Source organism: Passer domesticus, chromosome 1 (assembly GCF_036417665.1).
Source record: "Passer domesticus isolate bPasDom1 chromosome 1, bPasDom1.hap1, whole genome shotgun sequence".
Lineage (NCBI taxonomy): Eukaryota > Metazoa > Chordata > Aves > Passeriformes > Passeridae > Passer > Passer domesticus.
Window position 1 is genome coordinate 17,499,490 of NC_087474.1, and position 21,177 is coordinate 17,520,666.

Sequence of the window (21,177 nt, forward strand, 5' to 3'; positions counted from 1 at the left end):
CTTGGACCGCCGGGCTAGCAGACAGGCATCAAGAGCTTACAGGAACCACCACCACAAAAAATTGATCATGTCAACGTGAAGCAGCAGTGTCTGGAAAACCAGTAACAATTTAGAAACTAAAATTAGCTGGTAGCTCATGAGGAAGGACAGGCGTTTCTGCTCACATAAAGCAAGTCTTGCTGTCCTTAGCAAGTCGCAGATGGGTTCTGTAGGGGTGGTTGTTGCTGACCCGGGGTTTGCTGAGGCTCATTCCAGTTGCTACACGTCGCTGTGCAAGCGTGCACCGCCAAACCTGTTAAAATAGGTGCGGGGTGCGAGCATCCGCACGGCGATCCTGCGACACGTGTACAGCAGGGGCTCATCACGGGCTCCGTAATGCAAAGCGACATTTAGGCAGTGCTTGATAAACTAATTTTGTAGAAGTGGAAAGCTCGTGCATGGGAAGTGCCTCATCCCATCTGCTCACTAACTAATTACAATTAAGGTTGTGGAGAACGGGAAACCTGATACATTTTTGGGACTAGACAGGGAATCGAAGCTTTCTTTGTATGAACTAAAAAATTTTCAGAGGTCAGTGAAGCTTTCTGTTCTTAGCCATGGAAAAAGCTTCTCGTAGCTGTGTAATGTACCCAGACAAACCAGCCGGTTCTTGCCTTAATCCATTTATCTATATGCAGTCTAGGATAAACGCTGTTCTAAATGTAATGGGGGACTGCACCCTCTGATGCTTTTAGGAAAAAGATTTCACATATTCAAAGTGACCTCGTAACTAACACCGAGATAAATTCCAGAGTAAGTATTCCCAACCGATATTCCAAGCAATTTCTAAGGCAGCTGGAGACGACTCGCCGTCGAGACGTTCGGGAGAGCCCAGAGCCGGCGGACCGCTGGTTGTCTCGACCTGGCATCCCCAGCGCCCGGATAAAGCCCAGCGCCCGGATAAAGCCCAGCCACCGCAACGCGCCGCGGCTCTTTGTTCGCGCCGCGATGGGACGGGGAGCGGGGCTGGGGGCGGCCGGTGGCTCGGGCTGGCGACAGAGGGGACAGCTCTGCCGCGGTCCCCGCTTCGGGCAGCGCTCGGCGGAGGGGGAGCCGCCGCCGGCCGCCCGTGCCCCGGCGCTGCGGGATGGGGGACGCGGGGAGCCGGCGTTCCCTGCGGGTGCGGGTCCCGCTCCGCTCCCCGCCGCGTCCAGCGGAGCCCTGGGGGATGGGAGGACACGGCCGCCCGCACTGCTGGAGCCCCCGGCCCCGCCGCTGCTCGGGACGCACGAACGCGGGGACAAAAGAACACCCTTCCCCGCCACGGCCAGCCCCAGGGGAGAGGGGGCTCTGCGCGGGAGCCGGGGCGATCCGCGCTCCCCGCCCCCGCCGGGGCTCCCCGCTGCCTCCTGCCGGCGGGCGGGGCCGCGCGGAGCCGGGAGCCCCGGCCCGCCCCGAGGGACGCGGCCGCGGAAGGCCAGGTGCGGAGCCGCCGCCCCCGCGGAGCCGCCGGCGCTGCGCGGGGCCGGGCGGGGCTCGGCGGGGCAGCGCGGTGCGGGGCGCGGCCGCGCCGGAGCCGTGTCCGGGCTGGCAGCGAGGCCGCCGTGAAGCAACTGGCTTTGAACTTCGGCCAATATTTAATGAGTCGGGAGGCAGATGAGATGGGGAATAAAATATTCGTGGTCTCGCTAAAGACGGGGACGCGGAGTATTGGAAAGATGAAAAACTGTACAGCTCGCAGAAAGGGTGCAGAAAACAGCCATCTTGAATATTTTAATCTCTGGCAAGTGTTTCTTTGGAACAAAATGGATGTTGGAGGGAAAGAGCATAGTTAACATTACTGTAGCCTTCCATTTCTAACACCATCCCTCTCGCAGAATTCAGCTGGCACGGAACAGGGAGACTGGAAGGAACGCCACAGCCTTTCATCTACCTACAACGGCAATAAATAATCATAATCTGAATACTGTGGTCTGGAAATTTAGTACCTCTCTAAGTGATGGTGCTTTTTTTTTACCCACGATTTATATCGATTTGTTTTCATCGACATAAGTCACATGTAATGCCGCAAAAACACTCTCAGAGCTCATGCAACATAAAGAAACAATTGCTCTGTGTTCAGCCAGAACACATCGGTAAAGATTTTTTATTTTTTATGGTATTGTACATTGTTACCATCACCAAAATCAAAGGAGGTATTCCTACAAATTACCCTGGAAATTGAATCAAGGCCCGGGTTCAGAGTTTGTTGTGTATTCATGATATGAACCAATTATTTTAAGGATTCATTGTTTGGCCATAAAAATCACTCTAGGCTGAAATTAGGCTTAAGAAGTCCCCAGGATTTTTCCCACTTCTACTAAAATGGGTTAACAGCTGTCTTTATTTTTTCTTTCTTTTTCCCCCACCTCAAACTGATGGTGAAAACAAATACAACATGCTGATTTCAGATGCTTTTTGTTTTCATATAACAAATAGTTTTTCCATGGCTTTTTTTTTTTGGGTGTTTTTTTTCTCTTTTTCCCCCTAAGGATTGCAAGACTGTTAATATGGTAGGCCTCCACAAATTTTAAAATTTTTGTTGGTTTTGGTTTTCTGGGTTTTTGGGTTTTTTTTTGTTTTTTTCTTTACAGAGGAACAACCGGCTGAAGTGGGGGGTGTGGTGAGAGCAGAGACAATAAGTCAGTGGTTCAGCTACACAGGCTCAGAAAGGCTCCTTCCCCGGCATTATTTATTTATTTCTTTTCTCGTTGCTGTTTGCTTACTTTGGACCTACTCCTTCAAAGATAAGCACAGCAGAAACAACGCACTTAAAAAAACCCCAGAAAACCCTAAAGACAGCTAAAAAAATATAATGCAGGAATGGCTGGAGACTATTGTCTGAAGATTAAAGAATAGGATTTTGAGACAGAACTGCTTGATTTTATTCACTTACTGGTTTCTATAAAGTAAATTTGGGCAGCACTTCTAATCCTAATTGTTAAGAATAATGTTCCCATAGAGAACTGTTCTGTTCTTATTCAAGTTTTTCATTTTTCCAGGAAATTCTGAGATACTGCATATGCAGTTCCTGTTTGTTTCAGCATCTTGGTACAGCTTACTTTATGTATTTGAACATTTTTGCTTTAATTTCTCAGTTCCATACTCTCCCCTATGGATTGATATATAAAATATATCTGGCACCTCTTTCCTACACATCCTGATGTTGGTACAGCATTTCTTGAGACTATTTGAATCAAAGGCACTATGAAGCCAAGCAGCTTCCTAGTTATTTTTTTATAATTGTAGCACACAGGAATCTCCAAAGAATAGCATTTGTGAAAAGCAGAGTGAGCAAAATTACTAAAATGCAAATCACAAGCTCCATCAAAGGCTAAAATTACAAACTTGTGCTTGTAAGAAAAAAAAGCATATTCTAGAAACAATAACCTAGAAAAACAGGCACTGACTTTTTAATGGGCAAGACTTTTTTTGAAAATGAAAGTGACACTAAGATCAAATTTTTAATATTATCTAAGAAACACGAAGATTACAACCAGATTGAGTAGTACTGGGGGCTGCTGTAGGGCCCAGAGAGGAAAGCTGTGTCACATTTGCTGAAAGCTTAAGGAGCTGCATTTAAATGTCATGGAAATCCGATTTATGTGTGAAAGGTATGTAGGGTTCCAGGGAGGAAACAGGGTGTGAAGAAGGGCTGAGGAGATTTAACACTGTATTTTGTCCCACAGATATGAAGGACAGAGACATTTTGTAGAAATAAATAGAAGAAATAAATTTATTTCTAAATTATAAATCAATAAAATATAAATTACTTTAAAAACTATTATGATTACTCAAGATATATGTTTTGCCACAAAGAAATGCATTTACAAGAAGAGAAATGCCAGTATAATATTTTTCCTGTAAAGAATATGACTTTGATTCATGAAGTTCATTTGCCCTAATGCACGTAAAGCATTGTTACATAAGATAGGCTTGGATTATTTTTTCTGTTAAGTATTATGTTCCTTTGTCCTCATCATAGCTTTGTTGGCAAAACCTGAGAGCTAAATTGCACCTTTATAGTTAAACAGACAGGGAAAGGTGTGGGAATATTTCTATCTACACCTTCCAGAAGAGCAATGAGTATCTGGGAATTTCCAATAACTGAGGCCAAGGGACTGGTGATTTTATATTTTATTCCAAATGGACAGGATATTCTGGTTATTTTATTTTCTTGTTGTGTCATTGGCATATCAGGCTCTGCAAGCAATTGTTAAGTGCTTGCTAGAGTAGTGCATATATTGATAAGGAATAATTGGTTTAACGAGCTGAGAGTTGTTTGTAAATATTCTGCTTAAATCTTGGTGTTGCTAAATCCCTTATACTGTTTAAAACAGGATTGTAAAGCAGTGAAGTAAAATGGCAGGATTAGAGTGTTAATTTTGGTCTCCTTTTCACTTCACAGATTCCCTGCAAACGTTTCTGGTTTTGTAAGACAGATGTGCTCTTCAGATCATGTCTCTAAATATTCCCTCTTCTATGGTTCAATTGCAAATAGGCAATGATAAGTGGTTACTACTCAAAATTAAGATCTTCAGTTTAACGTGAGGACATACTTTATCTGATTTTTTTTTTCTTGGGTGACATAAATATTCTGAAACTCAAAAATTAGCCTTGCAGATGCCCTCCATAATTTGCTTAGCCTGGGCAGAGTGAAGGATGCAGAAATGCCTGTGCCATGGCACACGCTGCGCTTGGCGCTCCTGGGCCTCAAGGGGAGCCAGCCCTGAAGGGCTTCCAGTATAAATGAGAGATAAAACTTGTCATTCATGATGTGCAAAGTTTTCGGTTTAGACAAATACTTGCAAAAATGTTTTGTTCATTTTCCCTTAATATTTAGCAATAGGTTTTGGGTTTGACTGGATCTAACTTAAAATGAAAAAAAAGGAAGCACTTTTCCTCTTTCGCTTTCCTTTGGGCAGCACAGGTCTGGACAAACTGAAGGTGGAGTTTCCCCACAGCTGGTGGGGCTGTGGCTGTCCTTGACTTGTGAATAGTTTATTCCCAGCCTGTAACTTGTTCTATTCTGTCATGTTGTCCAGATCTTGAAAAACAAGGCTGTTCTGTATGCCCAACCTAACTCTTCCCTTTTTTTTCAGTCCTAAAATCCAGCGCTGGCTTTTACTGCTGTCACATACTTTTAAAATCCCAGATATGCTGGCTGCAAAGGTAATAATTAGGAGTTTATTGTGGAAGCAAGATAAGATTATCTGTAGTAAAGATTTATTATTAGAAAATGAATAGCCTCATTTTCAAGATTTAAGAGACTTGTACAAATTACCATTGCTGGATGGTTTTTTAGTTTCCAGTTCACATTAGTACTGACAGAACTGTTTGGGGCCTATTACCCAGCTTTTGGAAAGTATTCTTGTGGTGGAAAAACTTGTAAGGGATTTGGAAATGAGGACTCATCTGGCTAGTAGATGTTCATAAAAATCTTAATGACTCCAGCAGCCTGAGGCTGTTGAGTCTGGGCTGGGCTTGGCTGGAAACTGTGGGGCTTACTGGAGGATCCCCTCCCTACATGTGTGGTGGTGATAAGGGAAGAGCTGAAAAAAGGCTTTGAAATCTTTGAGTATATCCGTGGCTGGACTGACACCATCTATTTTAAAAATGATTCTGTACTATAAATCACAGTAAAAAAGATAGTAGCTCTAATGCATAGGACAGTTTGGAAACTTGTGCATAAAACTATTCAGGTTTTCCTACAAAGGCACTTCACTGTTTTATACATGCCATTTTCTTGCTTTACTTTGCAGCTTTATGTAAAGAGTATATTCCTCTGAATGGAAAGTGTTTTCAATTTAGTTTGTGTTGCTTTGGAGGGCTTTTTAAGCTAAAATCACAATGTATTTGACTTAAATGGTGACACTGTTGTATATGGAAAATCTGCTTTCCAACATTTCCAGAGGCTTTTACATACTTCAGTAATTTTACTGTTACACAGACATCTGTGTGCTTTTAGCTCAAAAGCAATGCTGTTGATCTTAGGGGCAACTTGACATTGGTGTTAATATGCAAGGGAGAAATCTACTTTATGGTCAGTTTGGCAGCTGGCTTGAAAAGTGGAATGATACAAACCCTGTATTGGTTCATTAGAAAGAAAAATAACCCCTTCACATTCACTTCTAGGCTGGTCTGTGTGTACTGAGCCCATGATACAGATGGGCCAATTGATGCTATTTACAGCTGGGGGTTGTCCTGAAATCCATGCCAAACTTTCACTGAACATATTTAAATCTGTTTCTCTGGGAGAAAATGTAGGGGATGTTGTCTTGTTCCCACAAGGCTGAATAGGATGGCCCTCAAGGTGAGGAATACTCTGGTGCTGCTGCTAAGAGAAAAAAAGGTGTATTTTAGAAAAACTCAGCAGATGCTCATTCTCCCCAGGAACAGTTCTCCTGTCTCTCAGCCATGGGGCTGCAGCACCCTGCAGCAGTCTGCTGCCCTGCCAACCTCTGGGACATTCCTCTGGCAGCAGACTAAAATCCCAGCTGATCCCAGCTCGGGCTGTGAAGTGTCCTGGGAACTGCAAGGTGAGTTGCTGCAGCATGATGGCATCAATGAGGCCACCAAAGCAAGACATTTATTGTTACCCCTACCTTCTGGGAGGTACAGGGCTGAGGAACATCACCAAATAAGATGTTTTTCTTTAACTGTTACTGGTTATATATTAAATCTCTCTCTGTCTCTGACTTTGCTAGGATTCCTCTTGGCAGACATGCAGATTTGCCTGTGACATTACTAATCTGCAGAGGAACAGCAGATTTTTGCAACAACACAATCCGCTTATTACAGTGGTCATTGTCATCCATAAGAGATTTTTTTCCCCAGTTTGGTGTTTGGGAGACACTGCTGATGTAGTTAGTGATTCAAACTGTTCTTCTCAGCCTTTCTGGACTAGGGATTTAGGTGTTGTCTGCAGGAGACAGCTGGGAATGTGGAGGCTGCTGTGGTCCTCACAGAGACCCCAGAGCATTTGCTGAAGCTCCAGCCCCACCAGACTAGGCAGTCATGGCTTTCAGAGGCAAAACTGTCCTGGCCCTCAATGCCCCTCACCGAGGAGCCCAAAGAAGAAAGAAACAAACTTGTTTGCTTTTGTGGTGCTGGTGCAGTTGGCAATAGCTTTAGAATGTCCACATGTGGGCATATAGAAACAAACCATCCTCTCCTCTCCTCTCCTCTCCTCTCCTCTCCTCTCCTCTCCTCTCCTCTCCTCTCCTCTCCTCTCCGATTCAGTTTCCTTCCTCTGCTCTGTGTTTGGAGCAGTTTTTCTGGTGTGGGTCAGGTGCTGCAAGCATCCATCCATCCATTCATCCATCCATCCATCCATCCATCCATCCATCCATCCATCCATCCATCCATCCATCCATCCATCCTTGCTGCTCCTTCAGCTGCCCTCACTACTGGTTTAGCTCCTCCGGAGCAGCAGTTCCTGTCAGGCAGCAACACGAGTGCTGTCTGCACAAGATGAATTTTCTCACTCATGTTTTCTCTCCTTCTCTCTCCGTTTCCCCTTGGTTTTTCTGCTGGATTTTTTTTCTTCTGAGAACCCTCACCCCCTTTGGTCGCTTTCCCATCTCCCCCTGCCCCCTTTTCCTTTCTTTCTTTCTTTCATTTTTCTCATTTCTTGTATTCTCCCTTCACTTATTTTTCTCTCTATTATCTTTCCTGTCCTCCTCTGCATTCTTTCAATCCCAGCAGGGCTCGCGCATACAAATTGACCCCCTCCCAGCCAGTAATGCGATCGAAGCTCTTTGTGGCTCCTGCTATCTCTATGGTAACTATCAGGGGGGTCTCGGCAGTGCTGGCACACCCAAAGCATCGGCCCACGTCCTCTTGTACTGTTGTTCTTGCCGGTGCGATGTGCTGACCACATGGGCCTGACTGCTCATTTACAACTACTTCTTATTAAAAAAAAAATAAAAAAATACCCCAAAGTGCTTAAATGGGGAAAACAGACCGCACGCTTGAGCACAAATAGTTGTTGGGTTCTCAGGGGTTTGGATTATGGTTTCTGGTTTCAGAGTTGCTTTACTTGGTGGATCTGTTGTTTTCTAATTGTTGTGGAAGGGTCACATTGGCTGTTCAGTGGACTCTGGAAACGATGGTTATGCTGCAGAAATGAGAATCTGCGTTGCATGGGAGCCAGAGGCGCTGCGGTGCTGGTGGCTGTAGCTGCCAGAGCACACTGAGAAAATATTTACAAGGGGTTTGCGTGTTATGGATGTTGGGAGCTCTTGCTTTTCCCCGTGCTAACCAGCTTACCACATACACCTGGGGTTTGTGCAAGCATGGACCAACGACAGGATTTGGTGGAAGGAATGAGTGAAAAACCTGTGGTGTGACAGAAGAAATGGACGTGGTTCCTTTTGGTGCTCAGATTTTCCTCAAATAGCCAGGGATGACAGTGGAGAACTAGGGAGACAATGAAATCTAAAGCTTTGGTAATTATTATTTTTGCAGTACATACAATATTAAAAATACAGTTCCTGTCATGACTGTAGTCCAAACATTGTTCTGTTAAATTCCTCAAAACCACTGTGATTTTTGTGCCCCCCCTCCAAATGAATATATATTTGTGCCCAAAAAATTTATTCCATTTGTCATACCTGTTAATTCCATCAGCTTTATAGGCAGCAATATATAAAAATCTATTACTTTTTTCCCCCAAGATTTTCCTGGCTTTTAAAAAGAAATAGTTTTATAATTTATATGGCTCTATAAAAATTTTTGAAATTAAAGAAAAGTTAACTAGTCTTATTATTAACTAGCCTTATTCCTGACATTACATATTGCTGCATCACTTAGGATGTGCAAAGTCAATCAGTTAACGACACCTTACCAGCCCTTGAAAATTCACTACATAAAAATTCAGTACAAACCCAACATCGTCCTATTTGAAACTCTTCCACCCTCAAACAATTAGCCAGCAGTGTTGACTCTGAAAGCAGCACCTTGCTCTAATCTTTGAAAGGAATAAACTTCAGAGTACAATTATTAGATTTTTCAACTGGCTTCATAATCCATATTCATAACTTTATTAATCGTTTAGTTAATTTAAAAGTGTATTGATGGAGAGTTTTACATCTACTTGTTTGTGTCTAAATCAACATCTATAAACTGCCTTTTTGGGTGAAATGCAGCCAGCGGTGACAGGGTTAACACTGTGGGCATTTAAGTGGTCATAATTAACAGTCCATTAAGATGAATGGAGTAAGTCCGCACTTAGTAATGCTGTTGTTTAATTCTGCCTGTTTACAGACTCAAGAGGACAACAGCAAGGGGCTTGAGATTGCGCAGGGTTTGCGGTAGGAAAGCCGGGAATCACGTTTTAAAATAAATTAGAACTAGATTAAAAAAAAAAAAAAATCATTTGGGAAACACATTTCCTGGTTTGGGGAATTTCTGTTGTCCCGGGTCTCTATCGAGTAAGTGGGCTGATACTAACTACGATTTTGCTTTCCACTGAACAAGTCCACCAAAACAAAGCCCTTACTATGCTTAATCCCCTCCCAATTATTTATTTAAGCAATGGATTTTGTTATTAATAGGGATGCAGGAGGAACTCGGCTCTTCTAACCTGTAAATGTCCTTGTGGCTCTGATGGGTGGCTGCTCTTCTGCAGTGTTTAACATTTGATATAAAACTTTGCTATTAATGTTGTCAATCTTGAGCATTAAAAATATGAAATAGAACACAAACCCAACATGCCAGCCTAGAAAGTCTCTACTGTACAAAAACCCCGTGGCCTTATTTGTCTTCCACATCCCCAAGCTTTTATAAAATTATTTTCAACTTATTCTCCGGTGAAGGTGAAAATTAGTTTTGCTTAAAGGAAGCTGGATTTTTCATGTAATCTGTTAATTCCAAGATGTGAAGCTTAAAAAAAAAAAAAATCACAAGACCATGCTGTACCAAGGCTCGCAATAGAATCCTGGGGTTGCTAACTTTGCTGCTGAAGAATGCAGTTTTTGCTGCCAGTCTGGAGTCAGAGCTCTTGAGAGAGCTGGGCTGGGCCCAGGTGGACAACTCTCCCTTTGAACAAGAATTTGATTTTAGCCAAAAAGCAGTAGTGAAACTGCTAGAGAAGCCTGTCATTTCAAAGTAATACGCAGTTCTTTTTATAAGGTCTCCATTTTATTGGTACAATTTTTTCCTTGTAAAGGATTGTGAGTGTAATTAATTATGGGCAATAAATTGTAAGTGTATTTCATAGCTCCTGTATGCCTGGCTATGACAGTGCCCAGAAATGTGATTGTTAAACATACTGAAGAGCAATAGAGCAAGCAGTCATTTTCTCTAGATTTTTGTTGTGGTTTTTTTGGGTATCACAGTGTCTGAAAACAGTGTTACAAAATTTAAAAATTTACAATCCCATGAAATGCTTTAACTACTAATTTCAACATAAATTACTGATACATTTTTCAATTTTTTTGATCTTAAGGGCAGGGATGGTGCTAAAAGATAACCTTAAAATACAATCATATAATTATGTGACCCATTCTTGTTAGTAATAATATATTAATGAATGAATACAGTTTTGCTTTTGTCAACAGTTTGTATTTCTTGTGCTTTTAAATGTGACTTTGAAATTTAAAATTACAATGCTCTTTAAAAAACTAATTTTGAAATTTTGATGACAACTCTCAATGTTAACTTTAACAAACATGTGTTTGGTTAAATTAAAATTAGGCCATAGTACCTTAAACTTATTAAAGAGGAAAATGTACGTGAATGAGCCAGAGTGACTCCAGGCAATCCTTTGGAGAAAATCTCCTTTTATCAGGTTTTCCCGGGAAATCATGTTTATAGAAATGTTAATTGATTTGTTTTAAAATGAATTACTCAAAATTAGTTTAACAACTTGAATTCTGCACATCTCTGATTGATAGAAATTGTTAATATTTCAAAAACAATGAAACTGAAAAAAAAGTCTGAATGAACAAGAAACAACTTTATGCAGTATGCCCCATAAAACTGTTGGTTAGTTTTCAAAATTGAATAGGTTTTTCATTGATTAAAAATACAATCCAAAACAAAGGAGAAAGACACATTTGAAAAATAGTAGAATTCTTATTCATTAAGCAGGAATTAAAACAGGTTACAGTAATATATAACCCATTGTAAAGAGGAATCTTGGCCAGCAGCTTGAAGGCAATATGAATACTTCTTTCTTTTAAAAAAATGCACATTTTACCTCTTCTTTTACCTGATACTCAATTCTTTGGTGATTCTTGATCTGTGTCCCTCCTTTAATTCACTTTTAATTGCAATCACTGACAATTTCAGCAAGAAGCTCTGTATGCTTTTTCCTTCTGACTTGTGCAGTAACTAGCCACAAATCCTTTGACTTCCCCACAACATGAGCCACTGGTTTGCAGGGATTAGGAGTGGACTGGTTGCAGGAAGTTCAGTAAATGCTCTTCCCAAGAAGTAAAACCATACTGTTCCTTTGTTCCAGCTGTAAAGAACCTGCCACGATAACAACAGCCTTTAAATGATGATGTCAAAATGTCAAAGAGGAAAGTGGCCGTGTGTGAGGTCAGGAGTCTCACTGGTGCAGAAAGCAACTGGAGAAAAACTGGCATGAGTTCTGGTGAATTTTGGAATGGGTTCAAAAAGTGAATATTTATGAGAGTGGCATAAATCTGAAATCTGCAGGTTTCCTGGTTTTTGTTTGTTTGTTTTTGTTAACTAAGGTTAAACATCCCTCTATATGACTCCTACTTCTAGCCCTGCAAACACTTCCTCAAATGAGAGGAAGAAGAAGAATTTGTGACCTTAATCCTTATGCAGAACTCAAATTTATGTAAACTAGAGTCTTGGACTTTGAATTGTGGATCTTGATTTTTATCAAGACTTTGGTGATATTTTTTATTAATGTGGATTTTGTATATCTTGCACACTTTACATAAGCTGCTGTAAATGTGGTCAGACTTCAGACACACATCCACAGAATATTTTGAATTGGGATGGACCCACAAGGATCCTGAGTCCAAGTGTTAGGGAATGGCTCAAGCCTACACAGATTGACAGGATGGTGTCTGACTCATTCTTCTGGTCTATTAGAGTATGGTGCAGCTTTGCCTAAAATACACAGGGAGTTCTTTGCAAAATAAAACAACTGTCTAAAAACCAAATGGTTGTGAGGATGTGCAGTTTAGGAAAGAAAAGTGCTAGGATGCAGCAGTGTTTTCAGAGGCGTTGTCTCCAGAGTGGGAAATGACTGGCAGGTGATCTCCAATCCCCAGTGCTTGGATGTGGTCTGGGAAATCTCAGCCTGCTTGTTGTTGCAGGCAGGATTGCAGGGGTGGTGCTCTGGCCTTGAGTCAGGCTCTCACTGGCATCTGTGCTCCCTCCCTGTGGTCTCCTACCAGCAGCAGGAGATGATGGTAAGTGGCACCAATATAATTGTTTTAATGAATTGTACAGTGATTTTTAAAAAAGAATTGTAATAATATCTAATATCACTTTGAAGGTACTAGACACCAGAGGGTTTTGGGGCTTTTTAATGTCAGAAATGAAATTTCCAAGAATTCACTTTACTGGCTGCTACATAGGAAAGCTTTTCTGAAAGTTTGTTTAAGGCACTGAGATAATTCTAATGCACAAATGAGCTTTGCTTGTAGGAATAAATAAATTACTTGCTTTCAAAACCAAGAAAACAATCTGGGTTCACAGGATGTTTTTTGATTTTGCTGGACATCAGTTCACACCTTGCAGGCTGATATAGGAAGGATTTAAGCTCTCATTTTAAGTAAATTAGTCATTATTTTCTGCAAAGGACAGCCTATAACTCCCATAGCACCTGTTGCCTGTCTCTGGGACGTACCAGAACGTTGTGCACTTGGATACCTCAGATTTTGTAGGATGAATTCCTTTGTCCAGGGCTAGGGCTAAGTACAGGTGCCCACAGCTGCCAAGGATGTCTGATTCCAGCTGCTCTTCAAGGTACTGGGTGTTTCTGTGACCTTATTCAGTGAATATGGATCACTCATTTCCCAAAAAAAAATTATAGCACTCACCAGAAATGGAGGCAAGACACAGGGTTTTTTGTTAGTGTTTACAATTCACTGCAGATGTTTTTAAATGGGTAATTTTTCTCCCAAAGGGTTTTAAAACCTTTTAAAATCTTGCCTGTTCTATTCATTGAATAAAGACAGGAAGAAAATCAATGATTGGTCTCTGGTGAGCAGGATCTTAATTTTAACTGGTATTTCCTCATTTACATACCCAAGGTACGAGTCATAAGAAATTCTGCTTTGGAACTAGAGAAAGGCACATTGCTGGGGAAACTGCCAGTTAGGAGAAGCCTGCCTTTAAACTCAAGCCAGACAGTCTTTCTTGCAACAACTTACTTCTCTTTCTTGGTAGAAGTATTGATTTTAAAAGAAAAACATGAATAATGATTTTTTTGTCTCGTTGAGAAAAAGTGAGTGATTTTGCATCATACAATTTTCCTACTAATTTTCCATCATACAATTTGTTCTGAGCAGAGGAGAGTTTCAAAATTTGTGGCATATCTAGTTTGTGTGAGCTTTGGATCTGTGGACTGCAACCACATGTGAGAGAAAGACCTCTTGAAATACATGGCAACTGCAAAGGCTTTACCTACTCTGTGAGATTTACTGATGGAGTATTTGGATCTTTTCCTAAAACTCTTGCTATGGAAATTGTTGAGGAATTGATGCCATACTATTTACTAGCTGTATGATTTGGCATGGGATTCTCTGCTGGCAGCGCCAAGGGACTGGTCCCACCTTGAAATGCTGTGATCCTTCTTAGGCCTGGATGTTTGAAAACTGTTTGTCTTTACTGGCAGATGCTGGAGGAAGATCAGAGCTGCAATTAACCTATTTACAGCAAAAGCTTGCACATGACTTAAAAAAAAAAAACCCTAAACTTTAAACCAAAAAAGATTTAAAAGTTATAGAACAAATGACTGAATAGAGCAAATCTGGGTTTAATTAACTGTAAAATTGGTTGCAAATGTTTTCAAAAGCTTATGGGCTGGGAAGTTGCTATTTTGGAAGCTCTGGGCAAGTGGCACAGCTCTCCAGGGAGCTCGTGGGTGGTGGGAACGCCAGGCTGGGGTGGGTGGTGGAGCCAGGTGCCCCCAGGGAATGGTGCAGCCTCTCCCAGGAAGCTGCTGAGCCTGGGGTGTGCGTGGGGCTGGCTTGCTCAGAGTCCAGCCTGAGAGTGTGAGTGTGGTTTAGGTCCTGTTGCTGTTTTTGCTGCTCAGACAACTCAAATCATTTGGAATTTCCTTGCTCAGAAACCTTCCTTGCACAGCTGCCTTGGGGCCCAAAACAGCTTTACTGAGCTTGGCGTGGAGCATCACTGAGCAAAGTGCAGCTGATCACCAACCTCTTGGGATTGTCCCACATGGGAACCAGCTCGCTCCCTGGGGATGCCCAGGGCACATGGAGGCCATGAAAAAGCAGGGAAGGTTGAGGGGTTTAAGGAAAGCTTGTGCTGTCAAAAGTTGCCACTGCAAATGTTTGGCAAAACATTTTTCAAAAGGCTGGAACAAGGGCAAATTATAAGAATTGGTCATTTTCTTATTGAGACTGAAAGGGGTGACATAGCAGAGGAAAAAGTATTTCTAGAACAGTCAGTATTTCAAATTGTATTTGTTTGCTGCAGAGAAGCATCCAAAACTCTCAGCCAAACCTCAGTGCCTAAATAGCAGAGATTGGCATGGAATGAGTCAAAATACAGGGTGTATTTGTCAATCTAACTTCTGATCCTTTCCAAAGTATCAATGGCCACTATAAAAACTGGTTTTGTGGCAGAAGCCTTGCAAACTGAAGAGTTTTCTGGGGAGTGATGGAGGTTGAATGTCAAAAAAATTTTGTGTTTACTATCTGAGAAGCATCATTAAGAACTATTTAATTTTCCTGAAAATCTCAGTCTTCATCTAGGAAAGAGTAAAATCTGAAAAAACCCCAACAAAAAATAAAAAAAGAATAAAACTTTGAAAAATGTCTTAATAATGAAACTGAGCAAATAATTTAAAACATAATTTATTCATTGTATGTAAATAATGTAATAGATCACCAAAGTAATAATTTTTTCAAATTCTTTAACTAATATATCCTTGTTTTGATTATTACCTGATGGATTAAAGTGTTTGATACTTGTCTGGAGTAGCTCTTGGTCAGAGCTGCAGTAGCAATAATGGGCTCTGTTGCAGTTCTGTGGCCAGACCAGCATACAGCCTTATCATGGGAGATTTTTACAGGTGTGTCTTTAAAATCTTCCTCACACGTGGATGTTTGTACACTGCGTGGTTGTGGAAGTAACTGTGGCACTTTGTTTGCTGTTTCAGTCAGCAAGCTTTTCCTGTCAGCTCTGATCAAGGCTTTTCTCCCTCATTGCCACCGGGGACCTCTCACTGAGTTCTGCGATCTTGTGCTGAGACTGCTGAAGCTCTTTGGCTTGTCCTTAGTCCATGCAGGGAGCTCACCTCTTGCAGAAGTTATGGTCTTCAGGAAGATCCCATTTTTGAAGATGACCCTGTATCCTCTTAAAACTACCAGTTTAAGCTGAGCACTCAGCTCAGTGTGCCGGGGGGACAGTGCTGCTCTCCAGGCCCTGCTGCTGCTCGTGGCTCTGCCGTCTGCCTGTGGGGCAGGGGTGGAACCCCAGCAGACACAGCATGAGACCCTCACGGCTGTCATCATTTTTCACAGCCTTCTGCAGAGGTAGCAAAGTCATTTTACAAGTGACAGCAGAGGTACAGAGCCACTGCAGTCCAAATCCTTAAAGACATTTAAATAACTACTCTGTGTATAGGTGCTGGCCCCAAGCAGACAGCACCTGTCTGATGCAGGTTCTGCAGATCCTTCCTGCCAGCATGGGCTTCCTTTTCTTTTATTTGTGAGAGGAGGAAAATATTTGTTTCAGGGAAATATTTCTTTTCAGTCTTAGAGGCTATATGGGTGTGGTTAGCACCTGGTAATTTTACTGTTGTGGAATAATGGGGAATTTTCCTTGTAAGGCCAGGAGCTGTGGTTCAGAAAACTTTCAGTGGCCTAACAAAGTAGAAACATTTACAGGCCTCATCAGGAGTAAGTAATAACTTTAATGGAGCAGTTAATTAGTTCTGCTCTTTTCAGACAGGATCATTAGAATTTAATGAGAATTAATAATTTCATAAAGCATGGAAATATATGGCCCCAAGCAAAATACGGTAACACACATTTCACAGATAGCTATTTTAAATGAATACGGTGACATTTGCTCATATTGTTGGATGATCTATTATATTTTTATGTAGTAACTCAAGATAAAGTATTTGGATTGAATTATAAAGTATGTTGCTGTTTGAATCTACCAAGTCCCATTGTTTGTGAATAGGAATATAAACCTAAATACAGTGATGTAAATGCAATTCTTTATTACTGTTGGCTTTTTTCTTGAACATTTAAAGACAAAGATCACCTATAAGCATCATTGTAGAGCAGCAGAATTCCTTTGCCCTGTGCTGTAATCTCTTGTGTCAGCTTTGCCACACTACCTATTGATTAAAACAAGCACATAAATAGTTTGAGAATAAGATGTCATAAAAGCAGGACAGAAAATATTTATAAAACATATATTTGGGGTATTTTTGGTTGGACATCATCTTGCAACATAATAACTAATGTAACAAACAACAAATAAGTATTCCATATAAGGGGATTTTTTTTTTTTAGTCTAGCATTTTATGTAAATTATTATCTATAGTTTTGATGCCTCAACTATTGTTCATGGCATAAAAAGAAGCCATTTCTCATTTCCAGATTCTGGGCTGGTTTCAATTAACCTCATTTCCACTGGCATTCATGAGGTTGTCCCAATGTCCATGAGTCAAGGATGGGGCCCAAACACCTTAATGAAGACTTTAGAAGTCCTAGAAAAGAAGGAAGGAAATTCCTTCTGTATATCCTATAACTGCTGATGTCTTTTTCATAGAACTTTTCCTTTGTTGATTGAACATATGGATGACATCCTTTATTGTAGTCATTGCAAATTGAAATAGCTGATCAATAAACCCAAATTTGATGGGTGTTATGAACTGTTCCTCTGAACATGGCCTCAACTTGCAGGCTAAACAAACATAGCATAAAAGGGAGACAGCCAAAAAAGGTGTTGATGCTGTCCAGCCCTCACCCCTATGGTGTGATGTAACGTGTGTACATTTAACATGGTAAAATCAACATAAAGTTGGTGCCATGGGGCAGAGATGAAGACTTGCATAGTTTCTAATCTTATTCCTGAAAGAATTAAAACTTGGACTAAACATGCCAGAGTGAGTAAGGGGAGTAGAGCTCCCCTGCCACTGGGGCTGGGCTGTGGTACCCTATCATTAGAGCACTGTTTGTGGGGAGATCTGAATTCCTCATGCTGTAGCAAAACCTAGCCAAAGCACAGACAGATCAAAATATTCAGCTTTTCATCATGGTCCAACCCATTTCATTTTTCAAAACTGCAGAGCAGTAAAATGAAGCATTCTTTCTTGCTGGCTCTTCAGAAGAAAAAAAAAAGGGAAAAAAAAGCAAGAGAAAATGCTGGCTCAAACTTCAAATGCATAATACATCTCCCATCACAGATGTGAAAGAAAATTACCTACCAGATCTTTTTTCAGTAGGAGTTTCTATTTAAAGTGAAACATGTGATCATTACAGTATTTCAACAGTTAGATGAAAAACTGCTGCAATATGTGTATATGTATATAAAATCCTCCAAGAATACTTGAAGTGAGCATTCCAAGTATTGGACATCCAAATATGCAACAAACTACATTCTACTTCTCTCAATTTTTCTTATTAACTATTTTAGATTTAAGACTATGATGCATTTTTTCTTAGCCTCTTTTTCATCTTCCAAGCATGATGTTTTCTGTTCCTACAATGATTGCTGTGTACTGCAGCAGCACTGAGGCACCAGTGGCTGGAAATTGAGAGCTACTGATTCTGTATAAAAAAAAAAAAGAGAACCTCCTCCAAAAAGCTGGCAAATGCAGGAATATAGAGGGGGGACATGTGGGCAGAGCAGAGCAGGGAAACATTGCAACAGACATTGCTTGTTGTACGTGCAGATGTGAGGGGTGAGGTTTGATCCCTGCTCAGTGATCACTGGCTGGGGAGTGGAACAGGCACAGGATGTGGCAGCATCTTAAAAGCCCTGGGGGCTGATGGCAGCTGGTACCTGTGAGCAGCACTCAGAGGACCCTGACCACTGCTCCCAGTGCTCCCACTGTTCCCACTGCTCCGTGCTCTCAGTGCTCCCACTGCTCCCACTGTTCCCACTGCTCTCAGTGCTCCCAGTGCTCCCACTGTTCCCACTGCTCCCAGTGCAACCACTGCTTCCTCTGTTCCCACTGCTCCCACTGCTTCCTCTCCCACCTGCATCGTGTGCTGGAGGTAGCCCAGTTCTATAGGCAATGTTCTGTTTCCATTCCTGTCCTGAAAGAATTTTCCCTTGCTCTCCTTAAGCGAGTGGGAAGGTAAGGGAAGGAGGAGACATCATGTCTGGCCTCAGCTACTCCTGAGTTACATTTCTGCCTGCTTTGGAGGCATTGGTGCCATGAAATGACCACGCATTCCCTGTGGGAGGGCAAGCAGTGGAAAGCTCCCCGCTCTTGCTTGCAGCTAGCCAGCAGCTCCTCCTGACTGGCCCTGCTAGAGACATTGCTGGACTTTCCCTTCTGAAGCCTGCCTTTCACCTGTCTCCATCTTGACAGGGGTCAGGGCCATGAGAACAATTGCTTTTCACTCACATAATGGGTCTTTCCTCAAAATAACAAGTAAAGAAAATGAATGGCAATAACAGCTTTCCTAACCCAGATCATCTGTGTTTGAATGTTGGTTTAGGTATTAATTAGAGAGAAATGAGCATCATCAGTTGATCATATATCATATGATCTAAAAACTAGCTACTTAATTCCATCAGATGATTAGGATCTTATTGCTGTCTTTTATTAAATATTGATGCCAAAGTTTTGTTTTCAGCATTTGCAAATCCTTTTAGTCAATTAACAGTAAAATGAAAAGGTTTCAGTTTGGTGAGAACTACTGTAATTATATTTACTGTGCAGTTTATTACCATATGATGAATATATTTGTACTTGTGTATTGCGCCTACAAACTCCATTAAAAGAACATTAAAGCTGCAAAGTGTAGTACCATGAAATTGGGAAGTGGTGGTGTTTTCCTGTGCAAATTTAAAACTCCAGAGAAATCAGACCTGCAGGTTAGCTGCTGTCTGGACACTGCATACAGTGCATGAGGAGAGGCAGCCACCTCCGGGTGGGATTTACACAAACTCATGGTATGTAAGCCACATACACTCACTCACTGGGAGTGCAAGAGACAGAGCTCATCTGAAATCTGACCCCTCTCCAGAACTGAAGCACCTGGCTGTGGTCAGGAAGGAGTTCCTTGGGGTGTGCAGGACCTGCAGCCTGGTCTGTGCTCCTTTCCCCGGGGAGAGAGGCATCAGGACAGTCTCCAAGGGAAGGTGCTGCTGGGGAAAACTCCTGCACTGCAGTGAGATTTCTATTTACTTCAGGGTGAGTGAAACACCCTGGCTGCCACAGGGATGCTTATGCATTGTGAGTATGATTGTAACTGGATAAATGTGGGAATGTTGCAGGAGTAGCTGACGGACTTTGGGGCTTCCTTAGGCACCACCTCCTCTGCTAGGTATGAGGTGCACTCTTGGCCACTTTCTGTGGCTCAGTGGATCTTCACTTCTTTGCTGAACTTCAGCACAACTTCAAAATTAAGGGGTTAAATGCACCCCCCACAGATTTGCCCTGTCATGGGATCTAGGAGGGTTTGAACTCCCTTCAGTGTGTGGAGAAGCAGTCTAACTCTGCTGTTCCTGTGCAAGCCCTCAGTCAGGAAACAATTTTATAGAAGAGATTACTGCTGCTAACTGCAGGGGCATCATAAAACCAGTGATCCCTGCTCCACCTCTGCAAAGGGAGGCTGGAGGTAGAGAGCTGCAGGCAGTGCACACCAAAAGGATGCAGGTACTGCAGCCCAAGGGAAGAGAGGAGCTGCCACGGGCAGCGGGAGAGAACTGCTGTGTCCTCAGTGCACTCCTCTAGCAGAGGGCTAAGCACTATTTGCTCTTTAATGAAATTGTTTAATGCAGTTGAAGAAAAGCTGGGAAGGCAGACAGGAAGCTCCCAAACACAGCCCTGGTTTGACCTTGCCTGCTGTCCCGTTGTTCGGGAGCATCTTCAAATGTGCTTATCCTGGAGATTTTGCACAGTGCTCATTCTGGATGGGAGTTTGAACTCTGGGGCATGTGAGCAAAGAAAAGCTTCACAGTGAGCAAAATTCCTGCTGTTTCAACCGATGGAGCTGCAGTGATAGCCTTTTCCTTGCAATGGGTTCATTGGAAGGCTTTTACCTGCTGCTCTGGCTAGAAACTATTGAACCTGACTAAAGTCTGTGGGACTGGGAGCCATGCAAATAATAGAGAATTCAGGCAGCACTTAAAATGCTGTTTTCACATGCACATAAATCCCATTTAGCAGTATTTTTGTTAAACTGCTCCTTTATGTGATGTTCCCTATGTGATGGCATAGGAGCCAAGCCCAAAACTTATTCTTTAATGTGTTTCAGCCTCAACTTTGTCTGAATTCTTTAGCTGGTGTGAATTCATGTAGCTCCTTTGGCTTTAGAGATGTGATGATTTACACCAGCTGAAGAGAGGTTCCCTCTTTCTAATGTCATTTCCTTGGGTCTTTTCATGTGGTATTTTCCTGTCATTTCATTCTTCATTCTTTTCCAAGAATCTTAAATGTTTCACTGTAAGCATTAAAAATCCACTTGTGTCTTTGGCATCCATTATAACAATAGAACTTGTTTTTACATCTCTCGGTGGTACAATATAGAGGCATTGCCAAAAGCTATCCACTATCATTACAAACATGGGAATGGAAGACATATATAAACACAGAAGTGTAACCCCTTTCTCGAATAAGAGTTTATAATAGCAACAGTGAACTTGACCCAGTGCATTTCCTGTAGGGATAAGGTGACCTGCAGGGGTTAATGGCCCGTGGCTTTGCCTTGGGCTATCATCTCACCCAGCCAGTGATTAATCCTGGAGAAATGCCCTTTGCTCCCATCATTATCCCTTAAATGGAAC